This window comes from Carcharodon carcharias, chromosome 33 (assembly GCF_017639515.1).
Source record: "Carcharodon carcharias isolate sCarCar2 chromosome 33, sCarCar2.pri, whole genome shotgun sequence".
Taxonomy (NCBI): domain Eukaryota; kingdom Metazoa; phylum Chordata; class Chondrichthyes; order Lamniformes; family Lamnidae; genus Carcharodon; species Carcharodon carcharias.
In genome coordinates, this window is record NC_054499.1 from 18423854 (window position 1) to 18448195 (window position 24342).

At 45.8% G+C, this 24342-nt stretch overlaps 7 non-coding genes across 7 annotated transcripts; all 7 read right to left on the reverse strand.

Annotated features, from left to right (window-relative positions):
• Positions 1-3429: 3429 nt before the first annotated feature.
• On the reverse strand, positions 3430-3501 carry trnaq-cug. Its single transcript has one exon. It is a non-coding gene; the product is annotated as a tRNA-Gln (tRNA).
• Positions 3502-6973: 3472 nt separating this feature from the next.
• trnaq-cug lies at positions 6974-7045 on the reverse strand. Its single transcript has one exon. It is a non-coding gene; the product is annotated as a tRNA-Gln (tRNA).
• A 4310-nt stretch (positions 7046-11355) lies between these two features.
• On the reverse strand, positions 11356-11427 carry trnaq-cug. Its single transcript has one exon. It is a non-coding gene; the product is annotated as a tRNA-Gln (tRNA).
• A 1107-nt stretch (positions 11428-12534) lies between these two features.
• Positions 12535-12606, reverse strand: trnaq-uug. Its single transcript has one exon. It is a non-coding gene; the product is annotated as a tRNA-Gln (tRNA).
• A 1714-nt stretch (positions 12607-14320) lies between these two features.
• On the reverse strand, positions 14321-14392 carry trnaq-cug. The gene has a single exon. It is a non-coding gene; the product is annotated as a tRNA-Gln (tRNA).
• Positions 14393-15501: 1109 nt separating this feature from the next.
• Positions 15502-15573, reverse strand: trnaq-uug. The gene has a single exon. It is a non-coding gene; the product is annotated as a tRNA-Gln (tRNA).
• A 303-nt stretch (positions 15574-15876) lies between these two features.
• Positions 15877-15948, reverse strand: trnaq-cug. Its single transcript has one exon. It is a non-coding gene; the product is annotated as a tRNA-Gln (tRNA).
• Positions 15949-24342: the final 8394 nt, after the last annotated feature.

Below are 24342 nucleotides of genomic sequence, written 5' to 3' on the forward strand. Positions count from 1 at the left end.
CCCCAGTGAACACTCCCAGCACAGCTACAATACAGGGTACAATTGTATTCAGAATATATGTCCTAACATAGAGTTCCAACCAAACACTTCCAGGTCTCAACATTAAATACACAGTAAGGTTCCCTCCACCCAGTGCCCATGAAACTCTCCCAGGTCAGGTAGAGCACGGAGCTAGGTATAAACTGAAACTCCCTCTGCACCGTCCCCATCAAACACTCCCAGGGCTGATCCGACGCAGGGCTGGATCGAGAGTAAAGTTCCCTCTACACAGTCCCATCAATTGGTGTAAAGATTTAAAGAAGACTTGCTGTGATGAAACAGAACTTTGGAGTTAAAATGGCCACCATGAACTGACTTAAAATGGTGAAATTATGGTTGTGGAGGCTAACAGATGGTCAGAGAGAGTGATAGGCATCTACAAACAAGCTGAGACAGGCATACAAAAGAACAAATAGATACACAAACAAACACACACACACACACACACTCATGCACTGGCAGATGGGAGTGAGTCATTCTGTGCAGAAGATTCTTTTACTTGCAGATTATTTTTTTTATTCAGAAAACAGTATTTTAATTCACACCAGCCCAGTGTGGTATTAGATAAATTCCTGCTTTTGGGATCAGCCCTGGTTTCCAGATTAAAAACATAATCCAAACAAGCCTCACACCTTCAATTCAATGTGTAGCTGCCATCTCACCTTTTGTATTTTACAATCACTTTGCTCGCTTCATGTGGCTGAAGGATTGATACTTGGACAGACAGTGTGGAAGCTTTTAATTCTCTCAGGACACTTACTGTAAACTGTTTATCTGAAAGGGACATCATTGTATTTGCAGTTTAATCAATCAAAAACCGGCAAGTCCATTCAAACCACCCTATCTCCTGTTTCTACAAAGATAACTCACGTTTCCACCATGCAGGAATTTCTGAAGGAAAGATGTTTTTGACAAGTTCTCAATATACAATTTGTAACAGTTTTCAGGATGCAGTGGTTTGCAGCCACATCTTTTAAGGCCGAGGATGTGGGCTTCAGGTCCTGGGGGCTTGTCAGCCTTTAGTCCGAATGGTTTTCCCAGTGCCCTTTCCCTGGTGATGGTCATTGTTTTACTTCCCTTCTTCCCCTTCATCTCTCCATTTTCAAGTATCTTTAGGAGTCTTGTACAGTGAATGCAGACACAAAATACATGTTCAATCCTCCGGCCATTTGCTGTTTTGCCTTGTGAACATGCTCCAGAAGAGCAACACTGACTTTAGTTCCTCCTCTGCTATTCAAGTACTTGCTATTTTTTATTCAAATTTTACAAAGTAGCCCAAAATCTGTGGAAAATTTCAGAGGTTTTGCAAATACAAAGGAGAACAAGAAACACACTGAGTTTGAATCGATTTGCGCATCAACCCAACATAGTTTCTGATGTTCTAGAAACAGAGAAAATAGAAGCAGGGGGAGGCCATTCAGCCCCTCAAGACTGCTCCACCATTCATTGTGATCATGGCAGATCATCCAACTCAATAGCCTGCTCCTGCCGTATAAAATAAGAGCAGGAGTAGGGAATAAACTAAAACAACTGCAGCTCTTCAGGCTTCCACTTGCTTGTCGCAGAATTTAACAGCAGCTGGGCAAACAAGAAATTGGTTCCACCGAGATTTGAATGTTGATTGCTGGATTCAAAGTTCGGTGTGCTCACCATTACACCATGGAACCAATGAAGCTATTACCCTCAGGCTCATGTCTTTTCTGCATTCACATTGGCGCCAAAGTTCCCAGCGAACCGTTGAATGGTTCTCCTCGTGTGACGCAAACTGTTGCATCCTTTCAATGGGACAGATAAAGAGCAGGGCCAAGAGCCAAAACAATGATGGTGCAGGAAACTGTTGCAAGAGGCTCAGTCATGTGCATTCAATTGGCAGGCGAGTTGGTTCAAAAGTTGTCTTCTCGAATTGTACGCCAGGGTAATTGTAAATGAGACACAATTTGCCGAACCTGTCGGCAGGTTTGTCAAAAGTACAAGGTTCTACTGAGATTTGAACTCGGATCGCTGGATTCAGAGTGCTCACCATTACACCATGGAATCCAGAAGATACATACAGATACTGAATTGTTTCTCAAAGGAGATTACTTCTTACATTTAACATGGCAGCAACCGGAACAGCGACAACAACACGTCGTTACTTAATGCCATTGACAAGGGAACTGTTTGCAAGACACTTCACACCTAGATTATATCAAACAATTTTGGCACATGTCAAATAGGGAGATTTCAGGAGAGCTCATCAAAGGCTTCATCAAATCATTACGTTTGAAAGTGCGCACTTGTTCCTGGTGAGGCAACGGACTTGCGTTGACAGGTCATTTCAAGGTGAGCCATGAGACCTAGGTTGCGAACTGCTTGCCAAAGCCTCAGGCAGCCTCCCACGGAGAAGGATTTATGGCGAGTGAACATAGTTTGAGACGTCGAGCTGCACTGCAAATTGCGATGTTTTGCTGAGCCACAAGAAAATTTGTAAATCTATTTCGCTAGCAAAATTGCAAGCGCTTGACAATTTCATGTCCACCATTCCACTCTGGCTTCATGTTTTGCAACACATTGCTTCAGCTCTCGCACTTGCTCTGCTCCTAAGTTTGTCTGCTCTGCAAATGAAAGAGCTGCGGTCAAGCTGCCACTCGTGACATTGCTGCTTCCCTTCCCTGCTCCTCGCTAATATGACACTCTTGCCAAATGATCCGTGAATGAGCATTGCTAGGAATTAATGCACGAGACTTGACCAGGAAAGACGGGATAAAATAGGCGCTCTTCAAGGACGCAATTGAAGTGATATTGGCCTGCCCTTGAAGGCTTTCGAGCTTGCCTGCTGAATTTCAAATGCCGTGCACCCAATGCAACTGCTGCCTCCACCTCAGGCATATAGCATCAGCCTGAGCCGCCTATCGCTCAAGAATAAGAAGAGGTGAAAGCCAGAAAAGGCATTGCAATCAGCAGAGACCTTCAGCTCTTCAGGCTTCCACTCACCTGCCTTAAATTTTAACAGCAGCTGGGCAAACAAGAAACTTGGTTCTACTGAGATTTGAACTCAGATTGCTGGATTCAAAGTCCAGAGTGCTCACTGTTACATCATGGAACCTACATTGCAGCTGTCCTCACTCTCATGTCTTTTCTGCATTCACATTGGCGCCAAAGTTCTCAGCGAACCATCCAATGGTTCTCCTCATGTGATGCAAAGTGTTGTATCCTTTCAATGGGACAGATAAAGAGCAGGGCCAAGAGCCAAAACAATGAGGGTGCAGGCAGCTGGCGCAAGAGGCTCAGTCATGCACATTCAAATGGCAGGCGAGCTGGTTCAAAATTTGCCCTCTCGAATCGTACGCCATGGCAATTGTAAAGGAGACACAATTTGCCAAGCCTGTCAGCGGGATTGTCAAAAGTACAAGGTTCCACTGAGATTTGAACTCAGATCACTGGATTCAGAGTCCAGAGTGCTCACCATTACACCATGGAACCCAGATGATGCAGCTTCAGACAGAATCGTTGCTCAAAGAAGATTACTTCTTACATTTAACATGGCAGCAACCGGAACAGCGACAACGACACGTCGTTACTTGATGCCATTGACAAGGGAACTGTTTGCAAGACACTTCACACCTAGATTATATCAAACAATTTTGGCACATGTCGAATAGGGAGATTTCAGGAGAGCTCATCAAAGGCTTCATCAAATCATTACGTTTGGAAGTGCGCACTTGTTCCTGGTGAGGCAACGGACCTGCGTTGGCAGGTCATCTCAAGGTGAGCCATGAGAGCTAGGTTGCGAACTGCTTGCCAAAGCCTCAGGCAGCCTCCCACGGAGAGGGATTTATGGCGAGTGAACATAGTTTGAGATGTCAAGCTGCACTGCAAATTGTGATGTTTCACTGATCCACAAGAAAATTTGCAAATCTATTTCGCTAGCAAAATTGCAAGCGCTTGACAATTTCATGTCCACCATTCCACTCTGGCTTCATGTTTTGCAACATATTGCTTCAGCTCTCGCACTTGATCTGCTCCTAAGGTCGTCTGCTCTGCAAATGAAAGAGCTGCGTTCAAGCTGCCACTCGTGACATTGCTGCTTCTCTTCCCAGCTCCTAGTAATATGACACTCTTGCCAAATGATCCGTTAATGAGCATTGCTAGGCAGTGATGCACGAGACTTGACCAGGAAAGACAGGATAAAATTGGTGCTCTTTAAGGACGCAATTGAAGTGATATCTGCCTGACCTTGAAGGCTTTCGAGCTTGCCTGTTGAATTTCATATGCCGTGCAGTCAATGCAACTGCTGCCTCCACCTCAGAAATATAGCATCAGCCTGAGCCGCCTATCGCTCATGAATATGAATCGTTGAAAGCCAGAAAAGTGACGGTCATCAGCAGTGAACTTAAGTTCTTCAGGCTTCCACTCGCCTGCCTCAAATATTAACAGCAGTTGGGCAAATGAGAAACTAGGTCCCACCGAGATTTAAACTCAGATCACTTGATTCAAAGTGCAGAGTGCTCACCGTTATACCAGGGAAGCTACAAGGCAGCCATCCGCAGACTCGTGTCTTTTCTGCAATCACATTGGCGCCAAAGTTCCCAGTGAACAGTCGAATGGTTCTCCTCGTGTGATGTAAACTGTTGAATCCTTTCAATGGGACAGATAAAGAGCAGGGCCAAGAGCCAAATCAATGATGGTGCAGGCAGCTGGCCCAAGAGGTTCAGCCATGCACATTCAAATGGCAGGTGAGCTGGTTCAAAATATGCCCTTTCGAATCTTAGCCATGGCAATTGTAAAGGAGATGCAATTTGCCGAGACTTTCGGTGGGATTGTCAAAAGCACAAGGTTCCACTAAGATTTGAACTCCAAAGGCTGGATTCAGAGTCCAGAGTGCTCACCATTACACCATGGAACCAAGAGGCTGCAATTTCCTGCTGAATTGTTTCTCAAAGAAGATTACTTCTTACATTTAACATGGCAGCAACTGGAACAGCGACATCAACACATTTCACTTGATGCCATTGACAAGGGAAAAGTTTGCAATACACTTCACACCTAGATGATATCAAACCATTTTGGCACAAGCCACATAGGGTGATTTTAGGAGAACTCACCAAAGGCTTCATCAAATCATTACGTTTGAAAGTGTGCACTTGTTCCTGGTGAGGCAACGGACCTGCGTTGACAGGTCATCTCAAGGTGAGCCATGAGACCCAGTTTGCGAACTGCTTGCCAAAGCCTCAGGCAGCCTCCCACGGAGAAGGACTTATGGCGAGTGAACATAGTTTGAGACGTCGAGCTGCAGTGCAAATTGTGATTTTTCGCTGAGCCACAAGAAAATTTGCAAATCTATCACTCTAGCAAAATTGCAAGCGCTTTATATTCCATGTCCACCATTTCACGTTGGCTTCATGTTTTGCAACACATTGCTTCAGCTCTCGCACTTGCTCTGCTCCTAAGTTTGTCTGCTCTGCAAATGAAAGAGCTGCAGTAAAGCTGCCACTCGTGACATTGCTGCTTCTTTTCCCTACTTCTCGCTAATATGACACTCTTGCCTAATGATTCGTAAATAAGCATTGCCAGGCAGTGATGCACGAGACTTGAACAGGAAAGACGGGATAAAATTGGTGCTCTTAAAGAACACAATTGAAGTGATATATGCCTGCTCTTGAATGCTTTTGAGCTTGCCTGCTGAATTTCAAATGCCGCGCACCCAATGCAACTGCTGCCTCCACCTCAGCCATATAGCATCAGCCTGAACCACCTATCGCTCAAGAATATGAAGAGTCGAAAGCCAGGAAAGGGACTGTCATCACCTGAGACATTCAGCTCTTCAGGCTTCCAGGAACCTGCCTTAAATTTTAACAGTAGCTGGGCAAACATGGAACTTGGTTCCACCGAGATCTGAACACGGATCACAGGATTACAAAGTGCAGAGTGCTCACCGTTACACCATGTAGCCTACATTACAGCTGTCCTCAGGCTCATGTCTTTTCTGCGTTCACATTGGCGCTAAAGTTCCCAGCGAGCCGTTGAATGGTTCTCCTTGTGTGATGCAAACTGTTGCATCCTTTCAATGGGACAGATAAAGAGCAGGGCCAAGAGCCAAAACAATGACGGTGCAGGAAGCTGGCGCAAGAGGCTCAGTCATGCACATTCAAATGGCAGGCGAGCTGGTTCAAAATTTGCCCTCTCGAATCGTACGCCACGAAAATTGTAAAGGAGAGGCAATTTGTCGAGCCTCTCAACGGGATTGTCAAAAGCACAAGCTTCAACTGAGATTTGGACTATCGCTCATGAATATGAAGAGTTGAAAGCCAGAAAAGTGACTGTCATCAGCAGTGACCTTAAGTTCTTCAGGCTTCCACTCGCTTGCCTCAAATATTAACAGCAGCTGGGCAAATGAGAAACCAGGTCCCACCGAGATTTAAACTCAGATCACTGGATTCAAAGTCCAAAGTGCTCACCGTTATACCAGGGAAGCTACAATGCACAGAGATAAAAACAAAAAAAAAAATGTGGATGCTGGAAATCCAAAACAAAAACAGAATTACCTGGAAAAACTCAGTTCTGTCGAAGGGTCATGAGGACTCGAAACGTCAACTCATTTCTTCTCCGCCGATGCTGCCAGACCTGCTGAGTTTTTCCAGGTAATTCTGTTTTTGTTAAGCTACAATGCACCATGCGCAGGCTCATGTCTTTTCTGCATTCACATTGGCGCCAAAGTTCCCAGCGAACCATCGAATGGTTCTCCTCGTGTGATGTAAACTGTTGCATCCTTTCAATGGGACAGATAAAGAGCAGGGCCAAGAGCCAAAACAATGACGGTGCAGGCAACTAACGCAAGGGGCTCAGTAATGCGCATTCAAAAGGCAGACGAGCTGGTTCAAAATTTGCCCTCTCGAATAGTACGTCATGGCAATTGTAAAGGAGCCGCAATTTGCCGAGCTTGTCAAAAAGCACAAGGCTCCACCGAGATTTGAACTCGGATTGCTGGATTCAGAGTCCAGAGTGCTTACCATTACACCATGGAACCTAAGTAGCTACTGCATAGTTTCTCAAAGAAGATTACTTCATACATTTAACATGGCAGCAACCGGAACAGCGACAATGACACATCGATACTTGATGCCAAAGACAAGGGAAAAGTTTGCAAGGCACTTCACACCTAGATTATATCAAACAATTTTGTCCCAAGCCGCATAGGGTGATTTTAGGAGAACTCACCAAAGGCTTCATCAAATCATTACGTTTGAAAGTGCGCACTTGTTCCTGGTGAGGCAACGGTCTTGCGTTGGCAGGTCATCTCAAGGTGAGCCATGAGACCTAGGTTGCGAACTGCTTGCCAAAGCCTCAGGCAGCCTCCCACGGAGAAGGATTTATGGTGAGTGAACATAGTTTGAGACGTCGAGCTGCACTGCAAATTGTGATGTTTTGCTGAGCCACAAGAAAGTTTGCAAACTATATCGGGAGCAAAATTGCAAGCCCTTTATATTTCATGGCCACCATTTCACGTTGGCTTCATGTTTTGCAACATATTGCTTCAGATCTCACACTTGCTCTGCCCCTAAATTTGTCTGCTCTGCAAATGAAAGAGCTGCGTTCAAGCTGCCACTCATGACATTGCTGCTTCCCTTCCCTGCTCCTCGCTAATATGACACTCTTGCCAAATGATCCGTGAATGAGCATTGTTAGGCAGTGATGCACGAGACTTGACCAGGAAAGACGGGATAAAACTAGTGCACTTCTAGGATGCAATTGAAGTGATATCAGCCTGCCCTTGAATTCTTTCGAGCTTGCCTGCTGAATTTCAAATGCCGTGCACCCAATGCAACTGCTGCCTCCACCTCAGCCATTTAGCATCAGCCTGAGCAACCTATCGCTCAAGAATATGAAGAGTCAAAAGCCAGGAAAGGGACTGTCATCAGCTGAGACATTCAGCTCTTCAGGATTCCACACACCTGCCTTAAACTTTAAAAGTAGCTGGGCAAACATGGAACTTGGTTCCACTGAGATTCGAACATGGATTGACAGATTCAAAGTCCAGAGTGCACACCGTTACACCAGGGAACTCACATTGCAGCTGTTGCAAGGCTCACGTCTTTTCTGCATTCACATTGGCGCCAAAGTTCCCAGCGAACCGTCCAATGATTCTCCTTGTGTGATGCAAACTGTTGCATCCTTTCAATGGGACAGATAAAGAGCAGGGCCAAGAGCCAAAACAATGACGGTGCAGGAAGCTGGCGCAAGAGGCTCAGTCATGCACATTCAAATGGCAGGCGAGGCGTTTCAAAATTTGCCCTCTGAATCGTACGCCATGGCAAATGTAAAGGTGACGCAATTTGCCGAGCCTGTCAGCGGGATTGTCAAAAGCAAAACGTTCCACCAAGCTTTGAACTCAGATCGCTGGAATCAGAGTCCACAGTGCTCACCATTACACCATGGAACCAAGATGGCAAGTGAGCTGTTTCTCAAAGAAGATTAATTCTTACATTTAACATGGCAGCAACTGGAACAGCGACAACGACACTTCGCTACTTGATGCCATTGACAAGGGAAAAGTTTGCAAGACACATCACACCTAGATTATATCAATCAATTTTGTCCCAAGCCGCATAGGGTAATTTTAGGAGAACTCACCAAAGGCTTCATCAAATCATTACGTTTGAAAGTGCGCACTTGTTCCTGGTGAGGCAACAGACCTGCGTTGACAGGTCATCTCAAGCTCATCCATGAGACCTAGTTTGCGAACTGCTTGCCAAATCCTCAGGCAGCCTCCCACTGAAAAGGATTTATGGCGAGTGAACATAGTTTGAGACGTCGAGCTGCACTGCAAATTGCGATGTTTCGCTGAGCCACAAGAAAATTTGTAAATCTAACTCGCTAACAAAATTGCAAGCGCTTGACAATTTCATGTCCACCATTCCAATTTGGCTTCATGTTTTGCAACATATTGCTTCAGATCTCACACTTGCTCTGCTCCTAAGTTTGTCTGCTCTGCAAATGAAAGAGCTGCGGTCAAGCTGCCACTCGTGAAATTGCTGCTTCTCTTCCCTACTCCTCATAATATGACAGTCTTGCCAAATGACCCGTGAATGAGCATTGCTAGGCAGTGATGCACGAGACTTGACCAGGAAAGTTGGGTTAAAATTGGTAATAAAAAAAAACTGCAGTGGCTGGAAATCCAAAACAAAAACACATCTACCTCGATAAACTCAACCGATCTGGCAGCATCGGCGGAGAAGAAAAGGGTTGACGTTTCGAGTCCTCATGACCCTTCCACAGAACACAAATTTGGTTCTCTTCAAGGACGCAGTTGAAGTGATATCTGCCTGCCCTTTAATACTTTTGAGCTTGCCTGCTGAATTTCAAATGCTATGCAGCCAATGAAACTGTGCCTGCACCTCAGGAATATGGCATCAGCCTGAGCCGCCTATCACTATAGAATATGAAGAGTTGAAAACCAGAAAAGTGACTGTCATCAGCAGAGACCTTGAGCTCTTCAGGCTTCTACTCACCTGCCTCAAATGTTAACAGCAGCTGGGCAAACAAGAAACTTGGTTCCACTGAGATTTGAATAAGGATCACTAGATTCAAAGTCCAGAATGCTCACCATTACACCATGGAACCTACATTGCAGCTATCCTCAGGCTCATGTCTTTTCTGCATTCACATTGGCGCCAAAGTTCCCAGCGAGCCGTTGAATGGTTCTCCTCGTGTGACGCAAAATGTTGCATCCTTTCAATGGGACAGATAAAGAGCAGGGCCAAGAGCCAAAACAATGACAGTGCAGGAAGCTGGCGCAAGAGGCTCAGTCGTGCACATTCAAATGGCAGGCAAGCTGATTCAAAATTTGCCCTCTCAAATCGTACGCCACGAAAATTGTAAAGGAGAGGCAGTTTGCCAAGACTGTCAGCGGGATTGTCAAAAGCACAAGCTTCAACTGAAATTTGGACTCAGATTGCAAGATTCAGAGTCCAGAGTGCTCACCATTACACCATGGAACCTAGATGTCTGCTGAATCGTTTCTCAAAGAAGATTACTTCTTACATTTAACATGGCAGCAACTGGAACAGCGACAACAACACATTGTCGCTTGATGCCATTGACAAGAGAAAGGTTTGCAAGACACGTCACACCTAGATGATATCAAACCATTTTGGCACAAGTCGCCTAGGGATATTTTAGGAGAACTCACCAAAGGCTTCATCAAATCATTACCTTTGAAAGTGCGCACTTGTTCCTGGTGAGGCAACGGAACTGCGTTGACAGGTCATCTCAAGGTGAGCCATAAGACCTAGGTTGCGAACTGCTTGCCAAAGCCTCAGGCAGCCTCCCACGGAGAGGGATTTATGGCGAGTGAACATAGTTTGAGACATCGAGCTGCACTGCAAATTGCGACGTTTTGCTGAGCCACAAGAAAAGTTGTGAATCTAACTCGCTAGCAAAATTGCAAGCGCTTGACAATTTCATGTCCACCATTCCACTCTGGCTTCATGTTTTGCAACATATTGCTTCAGATCTCGCACTTGCTCTGCCCTTAAGTTTGTCTGCTCTGCAAATGAAAGAGCTGCGTTCAAACTGCCACTCGTGACATTGCTGCTTCCCTTCCCTGCTCCTCGCTAATATGACTCTTGCCAAATGATCCGTGAATGAGCATTGCTAGGCAGTGATGCATGAGACTTGATCCGGAAAGACGGGATAAAATTGGTGCTCTTCTAGGATGCAATTGAAGTGATATCTGCCTGCCCTTGAATGCTTTCAAGCTTGCCTGAATTTCAAATGCCGTGCACCCAATGCAACTGCCGCCTCCCCCTCAGGAATATAGCATCAGCCTGAGCCACCTATCGCTCAAGAATAGGAGGAGTTGAAAGCCAGAAAAGGGACTGTCATCAGCAGAGGCCTTGAGCTTTTCAGGCTTTCACTCACGCGCCTCAAATTTTAACAGCAGCAGGGCGAATGAGAAACACCGTTTCAACGAGATTTGAGCTCAGATCGCTGGATTCAAAGTCCAGAGTGCTCACTGTTACACCATGGAACCATGGTTGCAGCTGTCATGAGGCTCATGTCTTTTCTGCATTCACATTGGCGCCAAAGTTCCCAGCGAACCGTCCAATGGTTCTCCTTGTGTGACGCAAACTTTTGCATCCTTTCAATGGGACAGATAAAGAGCAGGGCCAAGAGCCAAAACAATGACGGTGCAGGCAGCTGGCGCAAGAGGCTCAGTCATGCACATTCAAATGGCAGGCGAGGCATTTCAAAATTTGCCCTCTCGAATCTTACGCCACGGCAAATATAAAGGAGACGCAATTTGCCGAGCCTGTCACCGGGATTGTCAAAAGAACAAGGTCCCACCGAGATTTGAACTCAGATCGCTGGATTCAGAGTCCAGAGTGCTCACCATTACACCATGGAACCTCAATCACAACTGAATTGTTTCTCAAAGAAGATTAATTCTTACATTTAACATGGCAGCAACTGGAACAACGACAACGACACTTTGTTACTTGATGCCATTGACAAGGGAAAAGTTTGCAAGACACTTCAAACGTAGATTATATCAAACAATTTTGTCCCAAGCCGCATAGGGTGATTTTAGGAGAACTCACCAAAGGCTTCATCAAATCATTACGTTTGAAAGTGCGCACTTGTTCCTGGTGAGGCAACGGACCTGCGTTGGCAGGTCATCTCAAGCTGAGCCAAGAGACCTAGTTTGCGAACTGCTTGCCAAAGCCTCAGGCAGCCTCCCACGGAGAAGGATTTATGGTGAGTGAACATAGTTTGAGACGTCGAGCTGCACTGCAAATTGCGATTTTTCACTGAGCCACAAGAAAATTTGTAAATCTAACTCGCTAACAAAATTGCAAGCGCTTGACAATTTCATGTCCACCATTCCAATTTGGCTTCATGTTTTGTAACACATTGCTTCAGATCTCGCACTTGCTCTGCTCCTAAGTTTGTCTGCTCTGCAAATGAAAGATCTGCGGTCAAGCTGCCACTTGTGACATTGCTGCTTCTCTTCCCTACTCCTCGCTAATGACACTCTTGCCAAATGATCCGTGAATGAGCATTGCTAGGCAGTGATGTACGAGACTTGACCAGGAAAGTTGGGTTAAAATTGGTAATAACAAAAAACTGCAGTGGCTGGAAATCCAAAACAAAATCACATTTACCTGATAAACTCAACCGATCTGGCAGCATCGGCGGAGAAGAAAAGAGTTGACGTTTCGAGTCCTCATGACCCTTCCACAGAACACAAATTTGGCGCTCTTCAAGAACGCAATTGAAGTGATATCTGCCTGCCCTTTAATGCTTATGAGCTTGCCTGCTGAATTTCAAATGCCGTGCAGCCAATGAAACTGTGCCTGCACCTCAGGAATATGGCATCAGCCTGAACCGCCTATCGCTATAGAATATGAAGAGTTGAAAACCAGAAAAGGGACTGTCATCAGCAGAGACCTTGAGCTCTGCAGGCTTCCACTCACCTGCCTCAAATGTTAACAGCAGCTGGGCAAACAAGAAATGTGGCTCCACTGAGATTTGAACTCAGATCACTGGATTCAAAGTCCAGAGTGCTCACCGTTACACCATGGAACCTACATTGCAGCTGTTCTCAGGCTCATGTCTTTTCTGCATTCACATTGGCGCCAAAGTTCCCAGCGAGCCGTTGAATGGTTCTCCTCGTGTGACGCAAAATGTTGCATCCTTTCAATGGGACAGATAAAGAGCAGGACCAAGAGTCAAAACAATGACAGTGCAGGAAGCTGGCGCAAGAGGCTCAGTCATGCACATTCAAATTGCAGGCAAGCTGATTCAAAATTTGCCCTCTCGAATAGTACTCCACGAAAATTGTAAAGGAGAGGCAATTTGCCGAGCCTGTCAGCGGGATTGTCAAAAGCACAAGCTTCCACCGAGATTTCAACTCGGATTGCAAGATTCAGAGACCAGAGTGCTTACCATTACACCATGGAACCTAGATGTCTGCTGAATTGTTTCTCAAAGAAGATTAATTCTTACATTTAACATGGCAGCAACTGGAACAGCGACAACGACACATTGTCGCTTGATGCCATTGACAAGAGAAAAGTTTGCAAGACACTTCACACCTAGATGATATCAAACAATTTTGGCACAAGTCGCCTAGGGAGATTTTAGGAGAACTCACCAAAGGTTTCATCAAATCATTACCTTTGAAAGTGCGCACTTGTTCCTGGTGAGGCAACGGACCTGCATTGGCAAGTCATCTCAAGGTGAGTCATGAGACCTAGTTTGCGAATTGCTTGCCAAAGCCTCAGGCAGCCTCCCACAGAGAGGGATTTATGGCGAGTGAACGTAGTTTGAGACGTCGAGCTGCATTGCAAATTGTGATGTTTCACTGAGCCACAAGAAAAGTTGTGAATCTAACTCGCTAGCAAAATTGCAAGCGCTTGACAATTTCATGTCCACCATTCCACTCTGGCTTCATGTTTTGCAACACATTGCTCCAGATCTCGCACTTGCTCTGCCCTTAAGTTTGTCTGCTCTGCAAATGAAAGATCTGCGGTCAAGCTGCCACTCGTGACATTGCTGCTTCCCTTCCCTACTTCTCGCTAATATGACTCTTGCCAAATGACCCGTGAATGAGCATTGCTAGGCAGTGATGCACGAGACTTGACCCGGAAAGACGGGATAAAATTGGTGCTCTTCTAGGATGCAATTGAAGTGATATCTGCCTGCCCTTGAATGCTTTCAAGCTTGCCTGAATTGCAAATGCCGTGCACCAAATGCAACTGCCACCTCCCCCTCAAGAATATAGCATCAGCCTGAGCCACCTACCGCTCAAGAATAGGAAGAGTTGAAAGCCAGAAAAGGGACTGTTATCAGCAGAGGCCTTGAGCTTTTCAGGCTTTCACTCATGCGCCTCAAATTTTAGCAGCAGCAGGGCGAATGCGAAACACCTTTTCAACGAGATTTGAACTCAGCTCGCTGGATTCAAAGTCCAGAGTGCTCACTGTTACACCATGGAACCTAGGTTGCAGCTGTCGTGAGGCTCATGTCTTTTCTGCATTCACATTGGCACCAAAGTTCCCAGCGAACCATCCAATGGTCCTCCTTGTGTGACGCAAACTGTTGCATCCTTTCAATGGGACAGATAAAGAGCAGGGCCAAGAGCCAAAACAATGACAGTGCAGGAAGCTGGCGCAAGAGGCTCAGTCATGCACATTCAAATGGCAGGCGAGCTGGTTCAAAATTTGCCCTCTGAATTGTACGCCATGGCAAATGTAAAGGAGACGCAATTTGCCAAGCCTGTCACTGGGATTTTCAAAAGCACAGGTCCCACCGAGATTTGAACTCGGATCACTGGATTCAGAGTCCAGAGTGCTCACCATTACACCATGGAACCCAGATGACAACTGAGTTGTTTCTCAAAGAAGATTAATTCTTACATTTAACATGGCAGCAACTGGAACAGCGACAACAACACTTTGTTACTTGATGCCATTGACAAGGGAAAAGTTTGCAAGACACTTCAAACGTAGATTATATCAAACAATTTTGTCCCAAGCCGCATAGGGTGATTTTAGGAGAACTCACCAAAGGCTTCATCAAATCATTACGTTTGAAAGTGCGCACTTGTTCCTGGGGAGGCAATGGACCTGCGTTGGCAGGTCATCTCAAGCTGAGCCAAGAGACCTAGTTTGCGAACTGCTTGCCAAAGCCTCAGGCAGCTTCCCACGGAGAAGGATTTATGGCAAGTGATCATAGTTTGAGACGTCGAGCTGTACTGCAAATTGCGATTTTTCGCTGAGCCACAAGAAAATTTGTAAATCTAACTCGCTAACAAAATTGCAAGCGCTTGACAATTTCATGTCCACCATTCCAATTTGGCTTCATGTTTTGCAACACATTGCTTCAGATCTCGCACTTGCTCTGCTCCTAGGTTTGCCTGCTCTGCAAATGAAAGATCTGCAGTCAAGCTGCCACTTGTGACATTGCTGCTTCTCTTCCCTACTCCTCACTAACATGACACTCTTGCCAAATGATCCGTGAATGAGCATTGCTAGGCAGTGATGTACGAGACTTGACCAGGAAAGTTGGGTTAAAATTGGTAATAACAAAAAACTGCAGTGGCTGGAAATCCAAAACAAAATCACATTTACCTGATAAACTCAACCGATCTGGCAGCATCGCCGGAGAAGAAAAGAGTTGACGTTTCGAGTCCTCATGACCCTTCCACAGAACACAAATTTGGTTCTCTTCAAGGACGCAATTGAAGTGATATCTGCCTGCCCTTTAATGCTTTCGAGCTTGCCTGCTGAATTTCAAATGCCGTGCAGCCAATGAAACAGTGCCTGCACCTCAGGAATATGGCATCAGCCTGAGCTGCCTTTCTCTATAGAATATGAAGAGTTGAAAACCAGAAAAGTGACTGTCATCAGCAGAGACCTTGAGCTCTTCATGTTTCCACTCACCTGCCTCAAATGTTAACAGCAGGAGGGCAAACATGAAACTTGGTTCCACTGAGATTTGAACTCAGATCACTGGATTCAAAGTCCAGAGTGCTCACCATTACACCATGGAATCTACAAGTCAACTGACATCAGGCTCATGTCTTTTCTGCATTCATATTGGCGCCAAAGTTCTCAGCGAACCGTCCAATGGTTCTCCTCGTGTGACGCAAACTGTTGCATCCTTTCAATGGGACAGATAAAGAGCAGGGCCAAGAGCCAAAACAATGAGGGTGCAGGCAGCTGGCGCAAGAGGCTCAGTCATGCACATTCAAATGGCAGGCGAGCAGGTTCAAAATTTGCCCTCTGAATTGTACGCCATGGCAAATATAAAGGAGACGCGATTTGCCGAGCCTGTCAGCGGGATTGTCAAAAGCACAGGTCCCACTGAGATTTGAACTCAGATCACTGGATTCAGAGTCCAGAGTGCTCACCATTACACCATGGAACCTAAGCCGTTTCTCAAAGAAGATTAATTCTTACATTTAACATGGCAACAACTGGAACAGCGACAACGACACTTTGTTACTTGATGCCATTGACAAGGGAAAAGATTGCAAGACACTTCACACCTAGATTATATCAAACAATTTTGTCCCAAGCCACATAGGGTGATTTTAGGAGAACTCACCAAAGGCTTCATCAAATCATTACGTTTGAAAGTGCACACTTATTCATGGTGAGGCAACGGACCTTCGTCGGCAGGTCATCTCAAGCTGAGCCATGAGACCTAGTTTGCGAACTGCTTGCCAAAGCCTCAGGCAGCCTCCCACGGAGAAGGATTTATGGCGAGTGAACATAGTTTGAGACGTCGAGCTGCACTGCAAATTGCGATTTTTCGCTGAGCCACAAGAAAATTTGTAAATCTAACTCACTAACAAAATTGCAAGCGCTTGACAATTTCATGTCCACCATTCCAATTTGGCTTCATGTTTTGCAACACATTGCTTCAGATCTCGCACTTGCTCTGCTCCTAAGTTTGTCTGCTCTGCAAATGAAAGATTTGCGGTCAAGCTGCCACTTGTGACATTGCTGCTTCTCTTCCCTACTCCTCGCTAATATGACACTCTTGCCAAATGATCCGTGAATGAACATTGCTAGGCAGTGATGTACGAGACTTGACCAGGAAAGTTGGGTAAAAATTGGTAATAACAAAAAACTGCAGTGGCTGGAAATCCAAAACAAAATCACATTTACCTCGATAAACTCAACCGATCTGGCAGCATCGGCGGAGAAAAAAAGAGTTGACGTTTCGAGTCCTCATGACCCTTCCACAGAACACAAATTTGGCGCTCTTCAAGGACGCAATTGAAGTGATATCTGCCTGCCCTTTAATGCTTTCGAGCTTGCCTGCTGAATTTCAAATGCCGTGCAGCCAATGAAACTGTGCCTGCACCTCAGGAATATGGCATCAGCCTGAGCCGCCTATCGCTATAGAATATGAAGAGTTGAAAACCAGAAAAGTGACTGTCATCGGCAGTGACCTTAAGCTCTTCAGGTTTCCACTCACTTGCCTCAAATGTTAACAGCAGCTGGGCAAACAAGAAACTTGGTTCCACCGAGATTTGAACAAGGATCACTGGATTCAAAGATAAAAACAAAAAAACTGCGGATTGTGGAAATCCAAAACAAAAACAAAAACAGAATTATCTGGAAAAACTCAGCAGGTCTGGCAGCATTGGCGGAGAAGAAAAGAGTTGACGTTTCGAGTCCTCATGACCCTTCGACAGAACTTGAGTTCTGTCGAAGGGTCATGAGGACTCGAAACGTCAACTCTTTTCTTCTCCGCCAATGCTGCCAGACCTGCTGAGTTTTTCCAGGTAATTCTGTTTTTGTTTTTGTCACTGGATTCAAAGTCCAGACTGCTAACCGTTACACCATGGAACTTACACTGCAGCTGACATCAGGCTCATGTCTTTTCTGCATTCACATTGGCGCCAAATTTCCCAGCGAGCCGTTGAATGGTTCTCCTTGTTTGACGCAAACTGTTGCATCCTTTCAATGGGACAGATAAAGAGCAGGACCAAGAGCCAAAACAATGACAGTGCAGGCAGCTGGCGCAAGAGGCTCAGTCACGCACATTCAAATGGCAGGCAAGCTGTTTCAAAATTTGCCCTCTCGAATCGTACGCCACGAAAATTGTAAAGGAGAGGCAATTTGTCGAGCCTGTCAGCGGGATTGTCAAAAGCACAAGCTTCCACCGAGATTTGGACTCGGATTGCAAGATTCAGAGTCCAGAGTGCTCACCATTACACCATGGAACCTAGATGTCTGCTGAATCGTTTCTCAAAGAAGATTACTTCTTACATTTAACATGGCAGCAACCGGAACAGCGACAACGACACATTGTCACTTGATGCCATTGACAAGGGAAAAGGTTGCAAGACACGTCACACCTAGATGATATCAAACCATTTTGGCACAAGTCGCATAGGGAGATTTTAGGGGAGCTCATCAAAGGCTTCATCAAATCATTACCTTTGAAAGCGCGCACTTGTTCCTGGTGAGGCAACGGACCTGCGTTGACAGGTCCTCTCAAGGTGAGCCATGAGACCTAAGTGGCAAACTTCTTGCCAAAGCCTCAGGCAGCCTCCCACAGAGAAGGATTTATGGCGAGTGAACATAGTTTGAGACATCGAGCTGCACTGCAAATTGCAATGTTTTGCTGAGCCACAAGAATATTTATCTCGCTAGCAAAATTGCAAGCGCTTTATATTTCATGGCCACCATTTCATGTTGGCTTCATGTTTTGTAACACATTGCTTCAGCTCTCGCACTTGCTCTGCTCCTAAGTTTGTCTGCTCTGCAAATGAAAGATTTGCGGTCAAGCTGCCACTTGTGACATTGCTGCTTCTCTTCCCTACTCCTCGCTAATATGACACTCTTGCCAAATGATCCGTGAATGAGCATTGCTAGGCAGTGATGCACGAGACTTGACCAGGAAATACGGGATAAAATTGGTGTTCTTCAAGGACGCAATTGAAGTGATATCTGCCTGCCTTTGAATGTTTCGAGCTTGCCTGCTGAATTTCAAATGCTGTGCACCCAATGCAACTGCCGCCTCCCCCTCAGGAATATAGCATCAGCCTGAGCCTCCTATTGCTCATGAATATGAAGAGTTGAAAGCCAGAAAAGTGACTGTCATCAGCAGTGACCTTAAGTTCTTCAGGCTTCCACTCGCTTGCCTCAAATATTAACAGCAGCTGGGCAAGTGAGAAACTAGGTCCCACCGAGATTTAAACTCAGATCACTTGATTCAAAGTTCGGAGTGCTCACCATTATACCAGGGAAGCTACAATGCACAGAGATAAAAACAAAAAAACTGCGGATGCTGGAAATCCAAATCAAAAACAGAATTACTTGGAAAAATTCAGCAGGTCTGGCAGCATCGGCGGAGAAGAAAAGAGTTGACGTTTCGAAGTTCTGTCGAAGGGTCATGAGGACTCGAAACGTCAACTCTTTTCGTCTCCGCCGATGCTGCCAGAACTGCTGAGTTTTTCCAAGTAATTCTGTTTTTGTTAAGCTACAATGCACCATGAGCAGGCTCATGTCTTTTCTGCATTCACATTGGCGCCAAAGTTCCCTGGGACCCGTTGAATGGTTCTCCTCGTGTCATGCAAAGTGTTGCATCCTTTCAATGGGACAGATAAAGAGCAGGGCCAAGAGCCAAAACAATGAGGGTACAGGGAGCTGGCGCAAGAGGCTCAGTCATGCGCATTCAAATTGCAGGTGAGCTGGTTTAAAAGTTGCCCTCTCGAATCGTACGCCATGGCAATTGTAAAGCAGACGCAATTGTCCGAGATTGTCAAAAGTATAAGGTTCCACCGAGATTTGAACTCAGAGTCCAGAGCGCTCACCATTACACCATGGAACCCAGATGATACATTGTCACACTGAATCGTGGCCCAAAGAAGATTACTTCTTACATTTAACATGGCAGCAACCGGAACAGCGACAACGACACGTTGTTACTTGATGCCGTTGACAAGGGAACTGTTTGCAAGGCACTTCACACCTAGATTATATCAAAAAATTTGGCACATGTCGAATAGGGAGATTTTAGGAGAACTCATCAAATGCTTAACCAAATCATTACGTTTGAAAGTGCGCACTTGTTCCTGGTGAGGCAACGGACCGGCGTTGACAGGTCATCTCAAGGTGAGCCATGAGACCTAGGTAGCGAACTGCTTGCCAAAGCCTCAGGCAGCCTCCCACGGAGATAGATTTATGGCGAGTGAACATAGTTTGAGGCATCGAGCTGCAGTGCCAATTGCGATGTTTCGCTGAGCCACAAGAAAATTTGTAAATCTATCTCGCTAGCAAAAATGCGAGCGCTTTATATTTCATGGCCACCATTCCACTTTGGCTTCATGTCTTGCAAAATATTGCTTCAGCTCTTGCACTTGCTCTGCTCCTAAGTTTGTCTGCTTTGCAAATGAAAGAGCTGCGGTCAAGCTGCCACTCGTGACATTGCTGCTTCCCTTCACTGCTCCTAGTAATATGACACTCTTGCTAAATGATCCGTGAGTGAGCATTGCTAGGCAGTGATGCACGAGACTTGACCTGGAAAGACGGGCTAAAACAGTGCACTTCTAGGACGCAATTGAAGTTATATCTGCCTACCCTTGAATTCTGTCGAGCTTGGCTGCGGAATTTCAAATGCTGTGCAGCCAATGCAACTGCTGCCTCCACCTCAGGAAAATAGCATCAGCCTGAGCCACCTATTGCTCAAGAATATGAAGAGCTGAAAGCCAGGAAAGACACTGTCATCAGCAGAGACCTTCAGCTCTTCAGGCTTGCACTTACCTGCCTCAAATTTTAACAGCAGCTGGGCAAAAGAGAAACTTTATTCCACTGAGATCTGAACACAGATCACTGGATTCAAAGTCTTGAATGCTCACCATTGCACAATGGAACCAACTGAATGGCTGCCCTCAGGCTCATGTCTTTTCTGCATTCATATTGGTGCCAAAGTTCCCTGGGACCCGTTGAATGGTTCTCCTCGTGTGATGTAAAGTGTTGCATCCTTTCAATGGGACAGATAAAGAGCAGGGCCAAGATCCAAAACAATGAGGGTGCAGGCAGCTGGCGCAAGAGGCTCAGTCATGCGCATTCAAATGGCAGGCGAGCTGGTTTAAAAGTTGCCCTCTTGAATAGTACGCCTTGGCAATTGTAAAGGAGACGCAATTGTCCGAGATTGTCAAAAGTACAAGGTTCCATCGGGATTAGAGCTCGGATTGCTGGATTCAGAGCCCGGAGTGCTCACCATTACACCATGGAACCCAAAAGAGGCATGCACACACTGAATCGTTGCTCAAGGAAGATTACTTCTTACATTTAACACGGCAGCAACCGGAACAGCGACAACGACACGTTGTTACTTGATGCCATTGACAAGGGAACTGCTTGCTAGACACTTCACAGCTAGATTATATCAAACAATTTTGGACCAAGCCGCGTTGAGAGATTTTAGGAGAGCTCATCAAAGGTTTCATCAAATCATTACGTTTGAAAGTGCGCACTTGTTCCTGGTGAGGCAACGGACTTGCATTGGCAGGTCATTTCAAGGTAAGCCATCAGACCTAGGTTGCGAACTGCTTGCCAAAGCCTCAGGCAGCCTCCCACGGAGATGGATTTATGGCGAGTGAACATAGTTTGAGGCATCGAGCTGCAGTGCCAATTGCGATGTTTCGCTGAGCCACAAGAAAATCTGTAAATCTATCTCGCTACAAAATTGCAAGTGCTTTAAATTTCATGGCCACCATTCCACTTTGGCTTCATGTTTTGCAACACATTGCTTCAGCTCTTGCACTTGTCTGCTCCTAAGTTTGTCTGCTCTGCAAATGAAAGAGCTGCGGTCAAGCTGCCACTCGTGACATTGCTGCTTCCCTTCCCTGCTCCTCGTAATATGACACTCTTGCCAAATGATCCGTGAATGAGCATTGCTAGGCAGTGATGCACGAGACCTGAACAGGAAAGACGGGATAAAATTGGGGCACTTCTAGGACGCAATTGAAGTGACAGCTGCCTGCCCTTGAATGCTTTCGAGCTTGCCTGCGGAATTTCAAATGCTGTGCAGCCAACGCAACTGCTGCCTCCACCTCAGGAATATAGCATCAGCCTGAGCCGCCTATCGCTCAAGAATATGAAGTGCTGAAAGCCAGAAAAGGAACTGTCATCAGCAGAGACCTTCAGCTCTTCAGGCTTCCACTTGCCTGCCTTAAATTTTAACAGCAGCTGGGCAAACAAGAAACCTGGTTCCACCAAGATTTGAACTCGGATCACTGAATTCAAAGCCCAGAGTGCTCACCCTTACACCACAGAACCTACATGTCAACTGACTTCAGGCTCATGTCTTTTCTGCATTCACATTGGCGCCAAAGTTCCCAGCGAACCATCCAATGATTCTCCTTGTGTGACGCAAACTGTTGCATCCTTTCAATGGGACAGATAAAGAACAGGGCCAAGAGCCAAAACAATGAAGGTGCAGGAAACTGGTGCAAGAGGCTCAGTCATGCGCATTCAAATGGCAGGAGAGCTGGTTTAAAATTTGCCCTCTCGAATCGTACGCCATGGCAATTGTAAAGGAGACGCAATTGGCCGAGTTTATCAGCGAGATTGTCAAAAAGCACAAGGTTCCACTGAGATTTGAACTCGGATTGCTGGATTCAGAGACCAGAGGGCTCACTAATACACCATGGATCCCAGAGGATGCAGCCTCAGGTTGAATTGTTTCTCAAAGAAAATTTCTTCTTTCATTTAACATGGCAGCGACCGTAACAGCGACAACGACACGTCGTTACTTGATGCCTTTGACAAGGGAACTGTTTGCAAGACACTTCACACCTAGATTATATCAAATAATTTTGGCACATGTTGAATAGGGAGATTTTAGGAGAACTCATCAAATGCTTAACCAAATCATTGCGTTTGAAAGTGCTCACTTGTTCCTGGTGAGGCAACGGACCTGCGTTGACAGGTCATCTCAAGGTGAGCCATGAGACTTAGGTTGCACACTGCTTGCCAAAGCCTCAGGCAGCCTCCCACGGAAATGGATTTATGGCGAGTGAACGTAGTTTGAGACATCGAGCTGCAGTGCCAATTGCGACGTTTCGCTGAGCCACAAGAAAATTTGTAAATCTATCTCGCTAGCAAAATTGCAAGCATTTTATATTTCATGGCCACCACTCCACTTTGGCTTCATGTCTTGCAACATATTGCTTCAGCTCTTGCACTTGCTCTGCTCCTAAGTTTGTCTGCTCTGCAAATGAAAGAGCTGAGGTCAAGCTGCCACTCGTGACATTGCTGCTTCTCTTCCCTGCTCCTCGTAATATGACACTCTTGCCAAATGATACATGAATGAGCATTGCAAGGCAGTGATGCACAGGACTTCATCAGGAAAGACGGGATAAAACTGGTGCACTTTTAGGACGTAGTTGAAGATATATCTGCCTGCCCTTGAGTTCTTTCGAGCTTGTCGGCGGAATTTCAAATGCTGTGCAGCCAATGCAACTGCTGCCTCCACCTCAGGAATATAGCATCAGCCTGAGCTGCCTATTGCTCAAGAATATGAAGAGTTGAAAGCCTGGAAAGGCTCTGTAATCAGCAGAGACCTTGAGCTCTTCAGGCTTCCACTTCCCTGCCTCAAATTTTAACAGCAGCTGGGCAAACGAGAAACTTTATTCCACTGAGATTTGAACTCGGATCGCTGGATTCAAAGTACAGAGTGCTCACCATTACACCATGGAATCTACCTGGGGGCTGTTTTCAAACTCATGTCCTTTCTGCATTCACATTGGTGCCAAAGTTCCCTGCGAACCTTTGAATGGTTCTCCTCGTGTGATGCAAAGTGTTGCATCCTTTCAATGGGACAGATAAAGAACAGGGCCAAGAGCCAAAACAATGAGGGTGCAGGCAGCTGGCACAAGAGGCTCAGTCATGCACATTCAAATGGCAGGCGAGCTGGTTTAAAAGTTGCCCTCTCGAATCGTACGCCATGGCAATTGAAAAGGAGACGCAACTGGCCGAGATTGTCAGCGGGATTGTCAAAAGTACAGGTTTCCACCGAGATTTGAACTCATTTCGCAGGATTCAGAGTCCAGAGCGCTCACCATTACACCATGGAACCCAGAGAATGCAGCTTCAGGCATAATCGTTTCTCAAAAAAGATTACTTCTTACATTTAACATGGCAGCAAGCAGAACAGCGACAACGACACCTCGTTACTTGATGCCGTTGACAAGGGAATTGTTTGCAAGACACTTCACTCCTAGATTATATCAAACAATTTTGGCACATGTCGAATAGGGAGATTTTAGGAGAACTCATCAAATGCTTAACCAAATCATTGCATTTGAAAGAGCTCACTTGTTCCTGGTGAGGCAACGGACCGGCGTTGACAGGTCATCTCCGGGTGAGACATGAGACCTAGGTTGCGAACTGCTTGCCAAAGCCTCAGGCAGCCTCCCACGGAGAGGGATTTATGGCGAGTGAACATAGTTTGAGGCATCGAGCTGCAGTGCCAATTGCGATGTTTCGCTGAGCCACAAGAAAATTTGTAAATCTATCTCGCTAGCAAAATTGCAAGCGCTTTATATTTCATGGCCACCATTCCACTTTGGCTTCATGTCTTGCAACATATTGCTTCAGCTCTTGCACTTGCTCTGCTCCTAAGTTTGTCTGCTCTGCAAATGAAAGAGCTGAGGTCAAGCTGCCACTCGTGACATTGCTGCTTCTCTTCCCTGCTCCTCGTAATATGACACTCTTGCCAAATGATACATGAATGAGCATTGCAAGGCAGTGATGCACAGGACTTCATCAGGAAAGACGGGATAAAACTGGTGCA